Consider the following 16,438-nt stretch of genomic DNA (forward strand, 5'->3'; position numbering starts at 1 on the left):
TGCGTAAAGTAGCTTTTAATCCAATAAATTCAAGGTTAGGGTTGGGTCTTGTAGTTGTTACAGGCTTAACCCACCGAGTTGGTCTAGTGGTTAACGAGTCTTCCCAAATCAGCTGATTTGGAAGTCGAGAGTTACAGCGTTCAAATTCTAGTAAAGCCAGTTATTTTTGCATGAATTTGAATACTAGATCGTGGATACCGGTGTCCTTTGGTGGTTGGGTTTCAATTAACCACACATCTCAGGAATGGTCGAACTGAGAATGTACAGGCCTACACTTCATTTACACTCATACATATCATCCTCATTCATCCTCTGAAGAATTATCTAAACGGTAGTTACCGGAGGCTAAACAGGAAAAAGAAAGAAAAGTTTTTACAGGCTTGGTATATTTATTGTGCACTTCCGTAGGGCTTGTCATATGTGCACGTTTAGAATAGGTTGTTTTGGCTTGTTGTTTTTATTATCAACTCTCCCTGTTCCAGTCTGACTGACTGTTGTGTCATCTTAATAGTGTCAGCGTATGCCTATCCCGCATTATTTATTGCTGTTTCTTTCCCACACGTTTTTCTAATATTTCTGTTACTAATGCTTACACATTACCTCTTGTTTTAAACACACACACTCTTCTGTCCATTGCCTAGTTTGTTTCCCCCTCTTCTCATCACGCCATTTTTTTAAGTAGTGCAGTTCAGACTTTCACGATGTGTGTATGCACAGGCTGGTCCTCCGGCCCGGAGTAAATTGTACAGTACTTTTTCATTATGTGAGATGTCATTTCAATTATAATTATTTAAATGATCATCAGTAAATCACTTAAACATTGTTGGTATTAATGGCCAAAATGTAGTGACTTCCAGGAATGTTTTTCTATTGTATTTCATTGACTCATGTAATTGCACAAATTTTTTATTTCATTTGGAAAATAACAATTTTAGCGAGACAGTTATAGTCATTTGACAATAATTATTTATAATTTTGTTTCTTTGTCTTATTTAAGTACTAACATTTTGTTATTTGAACTTCTTCTATTTTACATAATTTTAATGTGTTAGATTATTGCTGTTGTTAATATTTGTAATCTATGTTAAATATTGTCTTGCTCAATCAAGTATTATATTATTTTTACAAATTAGAAAAAAGAAGTCATTAACATGAGAATGGCTAAGAAACTCAAATATTTTCAAGAAAGCTTGATTACTAAATGAACTCTATTTATATGATTACTTATTACAATTTGATTATATTGTAATTAACTCTTTTTATACTGGAATATTATCGTCGTCTTTATTTCTACAACAAACTAGAAATGCAAGTTTTAATTATTTAATGATAAGTATGATGATGTTCATAAATCAGAAAAGGCCAGTGCCAATGATAAGAATTATTGTAGTTTAGTTTTCTAAGTTAATGACATTTGTTCATTGCTAATTTTTATTATTACAGAATATGTCAGTAATGCAACAGTTTTCCAGTTACACTATGTTTATTGATGTTATGTTTATAAGTATAGAATTGCAAAAAAGGTGATTTAAGTTCTTTTGTTTTCAGACTTTGTTAAATTGCAGATTTTCATATTATTAACCTATATGCAGTTTATTTGTGTGATAAATTAAAGATTTTCAAAATGATTATTTGAAAAATGTATATTTATGTATTTGTCATTTAATATTATAATTGATATGTTGTTTTAGTTGATATTCGTTGTATGAATACTGTATAGGTTAAAGTTAAATTTATTTCGTAGTTTCATTTAATTTTTTAAGGTTATGATTTAATGAAAAGGTTTAGTTGTTTTTTTTCTAATTAAAGTCCAATTTCTTTTGGCAAATACGAGCTATGTGTCATTTTATTTTTGTTAATTTTACCCAACACTTTGTTTGATCTTCCGTATTACCTTCCGTATTAAGTGGATTGAATCTAACAAATTTTACAAAAAAAAGAAAAATTCTTGTGCAGTTTTTCACATAAAGAAGACCGACTTTTCGTTAGAAAAGGTATCAGGTCATTGTATTCCAAAGTTTTACAAAAAAAAACGAGAAACCTGAAACGTGCTTTTTTTAATATTAAAATATATTTTCTATTTATTACAGAATTAAATTAATATAACCGTAATTTAATGAAATAATTAAAATAAAAAAAAATATTTTATTTTCTTATATAAAATAAATACGATATTTAAAATGATTTATTCAAATATTTATGTTTAAAGTCTTGTTTTAGTAAATTAAAATTCTTGTGCTACTATCTATTAGTAAATTCTTTAAACATTTATAAAAAGAAAAGTCAACGTTCAAACTTGCAGGATCATAACGAACCACACTTTTAACTTGCCCCATTCAACGTTTTTCAACCTTAAATTGAGCTTAATAAGAACGACTCGCCAATTTCAACTTCAGATACATAGATGCTTAGTCAGTAGCTTCAGATGCTTAGTCAGTATATATTTTAACATCGAAATAATTTACTTCAGGAAATAAATTATTGGAATGGGTTTGGAAAAATGTTTAGAATAAATATGTTTCCTAATGGACGTGAGCGATTAATTATTTAATTTGTTAATTAACTATGCCTCGTAGAGGCGGTGCTGGTGATCACGGGGCAGCCACTTCTTCAGCAGCTGGTAGAGGCGCGAGTGTTGGGCCACCGGGGAGTTCCCAAGTGGGACATACATGCGCCCTGTTCCGAGATTGGAAAGCTAGGTGGGATGCGTCCACCAAGGGCAGGTGGACAAAGCCTTAGGACAGTCGGAGGTTTGGTGAGCTGTACTACTGGCTCACGCAATCGACCGGCCATGGGGTCTTCTGTGCCTATCTGTGTGATAGGAGGAGGGCGGATGACCCCCTACTGCCCTTCCTGCGGCGACCTGGATACCCCAGAGCACGCGGTGTTCTGGTGCCCCCAGTGGGATGATTACCGGGCGATTACCGGACCGCTCAGCGTGGAGAACACCACCACTATGTTGCTAGCCCCAAGAATTTTGAAATCATTGCAGGGTTCGTGGCGAGGGTTCTTTAGGAGAAGGCTCGGTGATGAGGGACAGCCCTCTGCTTAGCTGCCGTTCGCACGTGCTTGCACGAGTGAGCGGTAGCGATGAGGCACTGGGACTCTCGCACTTCCGAGCGAAAAAGACCGAGTTCTGGCGGGGATGTTCCACTCGGGGTGTCCCCGTTAGAGGAATTGACATAAGACCGAATCCCGGCTCCAGGGACGGCATAGCCGGGCCTAGTGGATCGTACTCTGGCGGTTTGAGGCGGGCGCAAAGTAAGATCCGACCGGCGGGCCGAGACGTGGAGGCCAGTTAGAGTAAACGACATTCCCCTGGGCTGTGTAATATATAACTGCAGAATTCGGCCCGGGGGAGAAGAAGAATAAAAAAAATTGTTAATTAAATTAAGGAAAAATCTTTAGTTTTTCGCCAGTAGCGGCTTTAGTTTTAAACAAATCTAAAAATAAAAAGCACCAATAGATAGATGAGGATATTTCACATAAAAAACCACGCAGACAGTTTTTTCTGTGAGCCAAACCAAGGGCGCTAGCGAATTTTACGAGTATTATAAGCTCCAAAATCGCGCTACTATCGTACATACGTAGCGTAACTCCAGGGCGCGCAATAAATAAACTTTCATAACTCTGTTCCTATTAGTGATAATTAAAAAATTCAAAAAGGTACGGATTCATAAGACCCAAGGCTATAAATTAATACATTTTCAAAATATTTCTAATTTTTGATTTCCCGTTAATCCGGATCTACTGTGAAAATTTGCAAGTTATTCATAAAACGCCTATAATAATAAACAAATTGCAAAAACTGAAAAAATCATTATAGCATTCTGTTCTTGAGCTTACTATCTACTCGTTCCATAGGAGATATCTTATTTAATTGTTTATTTATCAACATTTGAAAATTGAATTTTTTAGAAAAGCTTGTTTTGGTATCTCGGTCAACGCTCGAAGTCAAATCATTCTGTTTTTTCAAATATAAAAATATTTTATTTGTTATTTGTAAGGTAAAACATGTAATTTAAGATGACAGAGATGGGTTTTAAAAACTTTAATTTTTCAGTGAGTTTTAGGAAGTAAATGTTTAATTCGTAAACACACGTAAATGACGCTATAAACAGATGTTATAAAAAATTAATGAAAACAAATATTTTTATGCAACTTTGTAGATTTATATAAAAATACGACATTTATCAATATATTTAGCTTTAGATTTCATTGATTTTGCAAATTTTTTGCTGTTAGTGTAAAAAGTTTTTTTTTTGAAAAAATCTAGTTTTTTGTCAATAATTTTGTTATTTTTAATCTTATGAAAAAATAAATACCACCAGTAGAAAACTAAGACAATTTTGAATAAAAATTCTCCCAAACATCTTTTTCTACGAGAAAAATTAAGAAATTGTGAATAAATTAATAATTTATCCGTATTTAATCTTACTGTATGCGAGAAGGTACTCGGTAACAATCTATCATAGCTATCTACCGTAGCGCAATTTTTGTACTTATTGTAAAATTCGCTAGCGTCCTTAGTTTTGCCCGGAGTTCTTTTATGAAAACTTTCCTCAGCTATCTATTGCTGATTTTTATTCTTATATGCAATTTAAAATAAAACCGGTATTGGGGAAAATAAAAAAAACATCGATAATTTTTAATAAAAAGATTAAATAGTTATACGCTCATATCCTTTAAGGCACACTTTTATTGTACATACTGTTCCGAACCCGTTGTAATAATTTATTTGCTGTAGTGAATTTTTTTTCGAGCTTTAGGTCTTTTTGAGTTTCTGTTAACTCGGTTAGCACTAGTACAGCATATCTAAATATCAATGAAATTTCTCTAGTAGTTTTTGTGATTTTCGAGCTGCAAAATTTTATTATATACAAAACCTACGTGTACGAAGGAAACCCCAATTTAATTGAACGGTATTTTCTTACTCCTCATATCTCAAAACCTAAAGAAAATTCATTTTCGGTTCCCGATCCCACCATGCGACCAAATATAGTACCGTAATTTTCTTCGCTCAAATATTTTCGAATTTAAATCGAGTTTAACTCGATAACCACTCGACTGATATTCATAAAATTTTCACATGCATAACTTCAGATATATTATTATAGTATATAAAGATTTCAAGAAAATTAATTAAGTATTTTTGAAGATTTTCATGCCACAAAATTTTATACACAGGCTTAATTAAATACATTTATATAAATATCTTAGGGAACCGAAATTTAATTGGTAGTTATTTTCGTACTTTTCACACCTTAAAACGTAAACAAAATTCATTTTCAAATCCCCCTTCCACCTACCATCATGCGACCGAAATTAATACCATGCTTTTCTTCATAAGTCCGTAAAACGAAAAAAAAATTCAAAGTAGAGGTGTAATAATTTAAAAAGGATTATTTTTGGGATTAGGCAGCTCTCAAAATTTTAAAAATTACCTTAAGATAAATATTTATCAACTTTATTGTACACTATTAGTGTGATTGCCTTTATTATTAATTTTATGATTTAAAAAAAAAAATTTATTCCCTAATTAAGTTTATGTTATTATTAGTATTTTTTTTTTAAAATAAATAAACGTTAAATATATTCTTGAATAAATTTAATTTCCAATAAATTTTAATTCTTTTTAAATTGAACATTTTAACGAAGAATGATTTATCTGCGTTAATTACTTATTTCCTTGTACGAAGTAAAGGAAGTATTATAATCGCGAAAAAATTCGGTTTTCAGATTTCAACGGAAATGTCTACTTTGACTATCCCTGAATCCATTTTGACTAGTTTCGGCGTGACGTCTGTACGTAAGTGTACGTCTCGCATAACTCAAAAACGACTAGCAGTAGAAATGTTGGATTTAGGTCTGTTGTAACATCAAGTTGTGCACCTCTCCTTTTGATTGAAATCGACTAGACTAAAAGTGTCCAAAAAAGTTAAAAATTGTATTTTAAACTGCAGTAATAAGCCCTCATTGAGAGCTTTTCAACGATGTATCATAAGTGGTACTTATTTTCATTGGTTCCAGAGTTATAGTTCAATAAATGTTTAATTAATGAAATATTTCGATCTTACAACGGGAAGGAAGGCACATCGGTTTGAATCCGACTTCATTTCCTTTTCTTTTTTTGAACTTTATTTTTAATTTAAATATATTGACTTATTAATAATAATTAACCTCCGATTGAAAAAAAACAAAAAAAACAGAGGTTATTAGTGAAATAAAATTTTGTATACTTTTCATTTTAATTCAACATTTTTAGAGAAGTTAATAATTATTAATAAATCAATATATTTTAAATAAAAAAGAGTTAAAAAATATATATGTATATGAAGTCGGATTCGAACCGATGTATGCATGGTTACGGATCCGACACGTTCTCACTTGAACTACGTAAATGCTTCGGCGACATGAAACAAAATTAATATATAAACTAATATAAAATGCTGATACCGCACCACAAAAAAAAATTGTGATGCAATGTGGTGTCAACACAATGCAAGTTTGTAACTGTCCACTTTATTAAAGAATTGGAGGATTGTAACTCACTTTTAAATGAAGTGCAGTAAAACTGTGTATATGTGATTTAATAGGCGTACTAGGAAGTCATGTGGTGTCCACATCAGATTTTTTTCTTATTTCAGTCTTCATAATATTTTAACTATATTCGGTAAATTTCCCTTTTGTAGTAGATATATGAAGGTATCAATGAATATAAACATTTAGGGATATTTTATATAAAGCAGGGAAATTTTTTTATTGAAAAGGGAATACCGGCCATACTGACTCATTCTGAAATCGGCCGCCAGTTTGCCTTCTGATAACCGTATCGAATGAAGTGTGTGATAAAAAAAGTCTAAAATAAACTCGCGAGTGAATATGTGAATTAAAAAAATAAAAAAGATATACATAAATATTGATAATTAAAAAAGTATAACCACCATATTATTACATATTTCTTCGTTAAGGAAAAATTTTAAATAATTTTAACAAGTAATAAAACGAATTATTTATTTTCTTTTTTACAAAAAATATTATTTTTTCTTAGTTAAAAAAAAAATCATTTTGTAATAAACAGTGCATGTTTATATTTTACTGCAGATGTTTGTTTATTTATTTATTATATTTATAATTTATAAAATAAATAAATAGAATAAGATTTTTTGCTTACAATAATATCGATATGTCATGGTTCAATCATTTTTAATTAATTGTAATATAGTGTGAACAAAGCATATTAATTATAAAATATTTCTGTAAATTTAAGATTGTAGTACTTATGGAATAGCAAGTTCCTGGATCTTTTTTTAAGAAAATTTTAGTTTAGATTTAGAAAAAAGTTTAACTTTTCTTTCAAATAGTGTTTATGAGATTTTTTCTTTTACTTAATTAATTAAAGTTGGTTAAATTAAATTTCAATTTTGTTAAATACTTTCCCGATACCTAATATATAACTACACAAGGAAATTATTGTCATGAAAAAAGAACATTCCGAATTTTTGTTTTTTAATTTAAAAAAAAATTCTGAATTACATTTATCTAAAGTGGTTACGGATTGGTTGTGTATGTATATCATCTATATTCGTTTTTATATATAAAAAGAACTTCGTGACTTTTTTACCATAAAAAAGTTTCATGAACTTTTTTTACGGTAGCTTGAATATTAGGAAATATTTTTTGAAAATAATTTGGGCAAGGGTACGAGTGTAAACTCTAGGTTGATAAACTAAATTTAAACTAAGATAGACTTATGAAAATTTCACTGTATTTTTAACGATTTAAAAAATTAATCGTTAAAAACCACCCTTGCAAAAGTTTTTTTAACGTTTACAAACGTTTTTTTAACTTTTTACAAAAGTTTGTATTGTTTGAAGTTATAACTATGAAACGTTTTCAAGAGTTATTTTTTTTAAATAAAATATTTTGAAATCAATTTAAAACTTTTATTTTCATTTTGCTGTTATTTGGGATTTTTAAAAATACGTTTTACGAGATCTCAGGATAATGTACCTCAGAATAAATTTAATTTTTATAAATATTTATTAATCAATTAATTTTTTAAAAATCCTTTAAATAAATAACAATTATCTTTTTAATAAAAAACAGAAATAATAGAAAGTATAATTATAAAATGCCAATCATTGTTTAAGGAGTTAAATATTTATTTATAAATATTATATATATATAAATAAAATAAATCAATTAAAAAAAGTTTGTTAAACTGTTTAAAAATTGAATTTCAGTAGTTGAAAAAACAATTAAGATTATATTCTATTTTTTGTATTAAAACAGATTGTAAATTGTTTTCATCATGGTAATCATCCATTTACAAAAAAATTCAAATTTATTTACTTTATCGGTTGATTTCAGATTTGTACCCAGTTAAATTTTTTTTATTCTCTTTAATCTATTTTTTTTTAATTATAAAAAAAGATGAATTTTTTAGTCTGTAAAAAAAGATGAAAATTTTATTCTGTAAAAAATGTCAGGCTTTAATTTTGCCAGCCTACGTGGCGCAAGTGGTAGCGTTTCGGCCTTTCATCCGGAGGTCCTGGGTTCGAATCCCGGTCAGGCATGTAATTTCCACACACGCTACAAATCATTCATCTCATCCTCTGAAGCAGTACCTAAGGTGGACCCGGAGGTTAAATAAAACAAAAAAAGCTTTAATTTAATAAATAAATAAATGTTTAATAAATAAATCGGAATTCTGAAATTTTCTTAAAGTTGTCGATTAAACAATAAAAATTAAAAAAAAAAAACTTTATACAAATTTTAATTTTTGAAGATACCACACTTGTTATAAAACTGTTCTATAATAAGATTTAAAAGCTTTTTTTAGTTTTACTGGCGTCAACGGCCCGGATTACAAATAAATTAGGACATTTATTAAAAAAACTTTGTGTAAAAAAATTTTTTTGTTTGAAAGTTTAATTTACCATATAAGCTTAAAATAAAGGTTGTAAATGAAAATATGGAAATGTAATTTTGTAGCGTATGAAAAAATGATATGCCTGATCGGGATTCGAAACTGTATGAAAGGTCGAAAGTTACGTTCCGCTACAGTAATTTTGTTAGTGTTTATTTAAAAAATTTTCTTCGTCGTTATTTCCATCGGTACACAAAAAGATGTTATTTATTATAAGCTAATAAACATGGATGGACGAGTAAAACTTTTTAATCGAGTTAAATTATTTTCCAGTTATTTACTTCTGTAATATTTCCATTCTTTTATCTGATTAAAAAAAAAATTATGTATTTAACTGTTTCTAAAATGTACTACTGAATAGAGGCATACTTACAGAATTATTTTAACTTTAATATATATTACCGATTTACTTGAGAAATTTATTTGTTTTTAAATATAGCTAACGCGCATAAATTTGCGGGAATTTATATTTACTGGTTTTAAACAGGTTGTTTAAACAAATTACCGACGTAATAGGTATATCATACCAAACACAATAGTTCCTGTAAATAAACGAACATTTCAAATTATTTTCACAATATTCACTTCTGATTTTACCAGACAAAAATTGTAATAATAGAATATAATGTGCTGATAAATAATAATGTCGTTATCGGAATGTTTTTCTTTCTGAGCCTCTACATCATCAGATTTGTTTCATTCAACTTATTTTGAGTCGTACATTTTTTTTATTTTTTAAGATTCAAGTTAAAGTACAGTTTTGTTTTCAGATTTATCGAAAAAAAAGGTTGTTTGATCAGCGTTGATAATTTCTGAGATTCAAAAGATATTGTTAAATATGAATGATTCTATGTAGTTCTTTTTACTGAATAATCTCTTTGTAGTTTTAGATAAAGAAATTTCAGCGAACAGTTATTTCGTTTTATAAATGTTATAAATCACTTTCTACGTAGTTCAAATTTTATCAAGGAAATATTTATTTAAAAAATAAAATTACAAGATAGCTATTTATTTATAAAGTTTAGTACAAAAATATCTTATGATTTATAACACAACAGTTATTTTTTAATTCTGGAATGAGCTTTAAAACATTGACTCTCAAACTTTTTCGCTCACCGCCCGCATTCTGAATCAAAAATTCTCTAGCTTCCCCGAAAATTTTTAAATTTACCATCTGTTAAAAATAATAATTACAATTGCTGTTTTTAAGAAGCGCTCTTAAAAACAGCAATTGCATTATTGCTATTAAACGTGATATATTCTATTTCTGAGTTGAAACTTACATTTTTAATGAGAGAAATTAAAAAGCATATTTAATCATACCTGGAAATATTTTTCCAAATTTTTTTGTATCGATACGTTGCTTAGGTCGGAAGATATGCAGTATTAAAGACAAAAGTGGCCGTTTTTCTTTAAAGTGGAATATTTCGGTTCAGAAAAATCGTACTGGGACACACGAAAAAATAAATTAAAGCTTAAATCTTAAGCTTTTAAACGATTTTAATTCATTTTACTGAAAAAAATTCGTTTCGCCTATGCGCTTGATGAAACACAAAATAAAACTTTAAAATTTGTAAAACTTTTCTCAATGATTTTTTTTTAATTTTATGATTTTTGGAACCTGAAGTATACTGTCATAGAGTATTCAAGCTTTATTATTTTTTCTATTCGACTCTCTAAGCGTGTTGGTTGCAAAGTTAAAGTAATTTCAACACAATCGTTTTGTATCATAAAATATAGATGTGTAATAGCTATAAATGTGTTTAGCTTGAAATATCAGGAAAACATAATTTTTACCTTTTTTTTAATCAGTTATCGCCTTCCTAGACCGTTTGAACGCCCCCAATTTTCTGTGGGTTTTTTACCGACCTGCCAAAGGCCTACAGCGCCTATAAGGGCGCGTTATCGCCCACTTTGAGAAGGAATGCTTTAAAAGCTAAATAGCATAAAAGAATATAAATCGGTAAAAATAAGTCTAAAAAATTTGTCTTTTTTATGTTTTGCGCAAGAAAATAATTTTCCATTAAAAAAAAAAAAAAATTAACAAAAAACGATAGATTTACATAAATTGTAAATAATCTGAAAAAAGAGTTTATTCCAATGTTTCCAAAACCAAAAAAAAATCTATTTCTGTTAAACGGATATATGTGCCTTTGTAATCATCTGAGTACGTATGTGTGTTGGCCTGTATTTGGTCTTATAACTCAGGACCTCGTCGACAGATTTTCCTCAAACTTGGTAGATAGATACTACCTTCGGGAAGAAAGAATGTATAAAATTTTTTTAAACATTTAAAAAAAGGGGGAGGGTGTTTTGGCCGAAATAAAATTTCAAATTTTTACTGGGGGCACTTAAGTAAAACATTTTCTTACAAAAGTAGTTTTTGCAATCAAAATTACAAACTACCAAGATAATTTATTTAATGTTAATCCGTCTCTCCAAAAACTGACTTTATATATTTTCTGTGTTTTAACTATATTTTACTTCAGAAAAGAAGTTAATTGGGAGTCAATTTATCTATATTTTCTATATAAATAGGCGTATACCCATACTACTCTAATTATAACAATTTTTTGCTCATCACACTTCAGTCATCAGTGGTAACAAAAAATATCATTTTACACGATAACCCAAAAAGGAGTGTAATGTATTTAGGGTGTATGTATGTATATTTGTTCTACCGTAGCAGCTCAACGGCTGAACCGATTTAGATATATGACCCCCGTTGGAATCCTTATATTACCGGGAGTGTCATTGGTTATATAAATATATTTATATATGATTAAATAAATTTTTAAAATTAAATTATACTATTGTTTATACAAATACTATATACAAAATTGTCACTCGCACGCAACTTAATTACCCTATATTAAAGCAATGTTTTTTTTTTGCAGTCGTGTTTTTTAATTTAATATTTATTTTTGTTAATCTTAAAAAGCCAACCGGACCTAGAGATTAACTCGTCGTCACAAAATCAACTATTTAACAGCGGATTTTCGAATTCAGAGGTTCTGAGGTTCAAATCCTTTTATTTATTTATTTTTTTTGTCCTAACCTAGAGGACCACCGTACTGCTTCAGAGTACTGAGATGAATGATTTGTAGCGTGTAAAAATGCCACGCCTGATCGGGATTCGAACCAGGGACCTCCGGATGAAAGGCCGAGACGCTACCACTCGCGCCAATGAGGCCGGCGAGGTTGAAATCCTGGTGAAATTTAATTACTTTTTACGGATTTGAATAATAGACAACAGATACCGTTGCAATTTGGCGGTTGCGGTTCAATTAATCACACATTTCAGAAATGGTCGGCCTGAGTCTGAACAAGACTACTTCTCATTTACACGTCATACATATCATCCTCATCTCGTTGGGCTAGGAGGAGGAGTTGGTTATTGTTCACTAGTTGAAGAGATTATATCGTACACATTAGGAATACAAAAATTTTTTAAATTTATTTTACATTTAAATTCATCTCGAAAGTTTCCTGTTGGATTTAAAATTTAAAAATCTCAATTTTTTTATAGCCTTATTCTTAAGTATTACTTTAAAAAAATCCCATAAATTTTCACCCACGTCCTACTTGACCGACACGGTGTAACTGGGAAAAGTTATACAATCCCTTTTGGGGCTTTTTTCCCTTTTAACTTGGATTGTCTTCCATCTTTTAGTTCCCGTAAAATTTGTTTATTACTGGTGCTAAGGAAACCGCGATTTATTTTTATCAGTCTTGAACATGTCCCAAATTTATTCATTGTTCTTTTTCGGTAGCACGATTAATTTTTTTTTTTGCAAACTGTATGAAACAAATTATAAACTTTTCTTGAATGAAAAAAAACTTGTATCCTGATTTTACTTAATTTCATTGATATATATATCAATAATACTTGCCCATAGGAAACAAAATCGGAGGGTAAGTAAGGGTAAGAATGCCATGTCCGGTCAGGCATGGGATTTTCACATACGCTATAAATCGTCCATCTCATCCTCTGAAACAATATCTAACGATGGTAGCGGAGGTTAAACGAGGATAAGAAAAATATACCGTGTATTTTAAATCACCATAAAACTAATGGACTTTTTTAACATATAGTAATTGTAAAACGAATTAATTTTTTTGATCCTAAAATCAGTCAAAAAATTGATATCCCTCTTTGCAAAAACTGACTATATATTTTTTGTTGTTTTTTAACTATATCTTACTTCAGGAAAGAAGTTAACGGGAGTCTTTACTATCTATATTTTCTATAACAATAGGCATATTCTCACACCAATCAAATTATAATAGTTTTTTGCTCATTACACTCCAATCATCTGTCATATATCATTTTACACGACTGCCCAAAAAGGAGTGTAATGAATTTTGAATGTATGTTCCATTGTAGCAGCTCAACGGCTGAACCGATATTTTGACATATATCCCCGCGTTGGAATCCTTACGTTACCGGGAGTGTCATTGGCTATATATATATATATATATATATATAGGTTAAATAAATTTTTAAAATTAAATTATATTAAAGTGCTGTATTTTTTTTGGGTGTCGTGTTTTAACATGCGTGTTTATTATGTGTTTTGATATGCGTAAATTGACGAGATGGATTCACTATTATTTTTGAAACTAGGTACCATAAAACTTTACCGATCTCCGTGGCGTCTCGGCCTTTCATCCGGAGATCTCGGGTTCGTATCCCGGTTAGACACGGCATTAATTGTACGTTAAAAATTTACAATTGGGCTAATGAGCATAGCAGTTGAACCCGTACTCAAAAAAAAATTTGAAAAACATAAAAATTTTTAATGGAAGATGATTTTTTTTTATATATGTTTATTATATATGCATAAAAGTCAGGAAATCATCAGCCGTAATTATCGTTTTGGAAAGTATATATAATTTATATATATATATATTTTAAATTAAAAAACTTTTGTTACTTTAATCATTTGCTGTAGTAAGAAACAAAGCTGTATGAATTTTTATTTTCAGGTTTTTATGCAGAATTCGTATTTTTAGTTTCGGGCGTTTGTTAATCTATTACCTCTAATATTATGGTAGGGTTTGAAAAATTGATAACTCTGATAACAACTAATTTACTGAAAAATAATAATAATTAAAAAAAAACCACAGGAATAGTTTGAAAGTATAAATTAATTTTTTTTTTTAAATTGAATATTTGTTTATTTGTAGAGCAATCATCTAAAAACAAATGTTGGGTCTTAATGAAACGTATAAAAAAAAATTTGTTCTTTTAAAAATTATTTTATGAAAAAATATGTATCTTAGATAGATTTTAATTAATAAATTAACTACACTTGAAACGTAATAATTTTGTAACACTTCAAACCGTTCTTTAAATGTTAATCATGTATGTAATACATAGTGTATACAAACTGTAATGTTCCATACGTTTCAATACACAGAAAAATAAACATTTTTTTACTTTCTCATATAGATGACGCTTTAGCAGAGATATAACTCTAAAAGTATTATAATCGGTTCAATTTGGGCACATGTGGTTTTCACCGGATCTTCACGTTTTAACACTTAAGGAACCCAAAAAACCAGATGAAAATTTTCGGAAAATATTAATGTTCGTATATACGTGTGTGTGTGTGTGTTCGGTGTTGGCCTCTAAATCATCTTATATCTCCAAAATTAACCGACCGATTTTGAACAAACTTGGTCAGATTACTTTTATATATGGGGCATTGATGCCGTTAAATTTTCAACTTAAAAGGTCAACGGGGTGAATCTGTAAAGCAAGGTAACCCTCAGTATCTTGAGATTTCGCCTAATTAAGGTCAGGTATTTCTTAAGAAGATTTGTTAACGGTTAAAAAATATCAATATTTGCAAAAAACGTTTTTCAAAATCGCATCCCCACCCCGATAAATGTTCTAAACTACTGCTATGCTATGACGTGACAGATGAGCGGTAGAATTAAATAAATAAGTAATATTTAAAGTGTAATAAAGTAACTCGATTTGGTTGGGTCTCCAACTCAGTCACCCGGTCGACTCGGTACCTTGTGCGTTAGGTACCGCGGCTACACCAGTCTGCTGACTGTATAAGCGAAATTTTTTCTGTGTAAGTTGTGAAATTACATTATTTTAGTGAATGCTGCCTGTCGCCGCTAGTACCGCCACACCCGCGCGAATTAAATACGGTGCTCGCACGCGCTTTAGTTAGAATCATTGAATTAAATAAACGAAAAAATATTATATTTAAATAAAATGATAAATATTTTAAATTAAGTTGTGTGTGTAAGCCGTGCAGCAGAAACCACCCACAGTTGTCCGGTTTTTTAAATTAAAATCATTTTTTTTTGTATGTTATGCTCTACATAATTATCATTATTTTGAGAACACATTTCGATACGTGTCCTCCACTACTTATAATAATAAAAATAGTTTTCATAAAAAAAAGTTTATTTTTTGCCTAAATATGGAAACTTAAGGGATACCTGTATATTTGGTTTGCTTGGTATTTCTCCCGCCACCACCCCATTCGGTCGCCCTAAAGCATAAGACCGAATGTCTGTGCCGCAAACGGCTACTGAGCCTCGAAACAGTTTAGCGACCATTGTCCTAAATAGCTCCTAGAGCTTACCTAACAGTGTGAGCGGACTAAGCGCGGTGCTATACACCACCGGCTTACGTGTCCCAACCGCTCACTTGTCATATATCTACTAAAATGTGTAGGCGCACCCCGTCAACTACTAAAAATATATATGATATCCATAAATTAAAACTTACTTCGTCTAGACAGCAATTCGCTGCCAAGCCTAGGTCGCTGAATGCCAGAAAGTACCTGTACACCATATTAAAGCGCCTGCAGCCTTAATTGGCTGGTGGTCAGCCATATATCTCTAGGTTAGCTTCCGACAGCAGTGCGGTAGGAGTCTTTCCCTTAAGTAAATTACTGATGTCGGCTTAACATAGCTGCACCAATGGACCGTGTGGGAACTCCCACACGGTCCGACAATGCGGCTTCGCCACATTGACTCGCCGCTTGTGAGTGGCCAATTTTCTCCTTGACCTTTAAGTTCCAGGGTGGCCCGGTCTCTGGTTCCCCCAAGAGTAGGGCAGTCAAACATCAGGTATTCATTTGACTGGACCGCCCCGCAGACACACAGCTCATCGGCTGCCAGGTGGAACCGAAACAGATATTGGTTCAAATTAACATGGTTGGTGAGCACCTGGGCATCCGTTGCCCTTAAAAACGAACTCGAGGCATACCATCCCCTCCAGATCCCGTATAAACTTGTGCAGGGATCGGGATACCTGTATATGTCAATCACGCACTACACTTACAAACCCGTTTACCATTTTATTTAATACACCTTTTATTATTTTTTTATAAATAATATTACACCTACGCATTCGAAGCGTCCCCCTTGTATTTTATAAAAAGGATAATATTTGTTAAAAAAACAACATTTTATTGTAGGTCGTGTCACTGAATTAATTAGTGGTTCACTACCAAAATTTGTTCAACAAATTAA

Source organism: Lycorma delicatula, chromosome 11, assembly GCF_047948215.1.
Source record: "Lycorma delicatula isolate Av1 chromosome 11, ASM4794821v1, whole genome shotgun sequence".
Classification (NCBI taxonomy): Eukaryota; Metazoa; Arthropoda; class Insecta; order Hemiptera; family Fulgoridae; genus Lycorma; species Lycorma delicatula.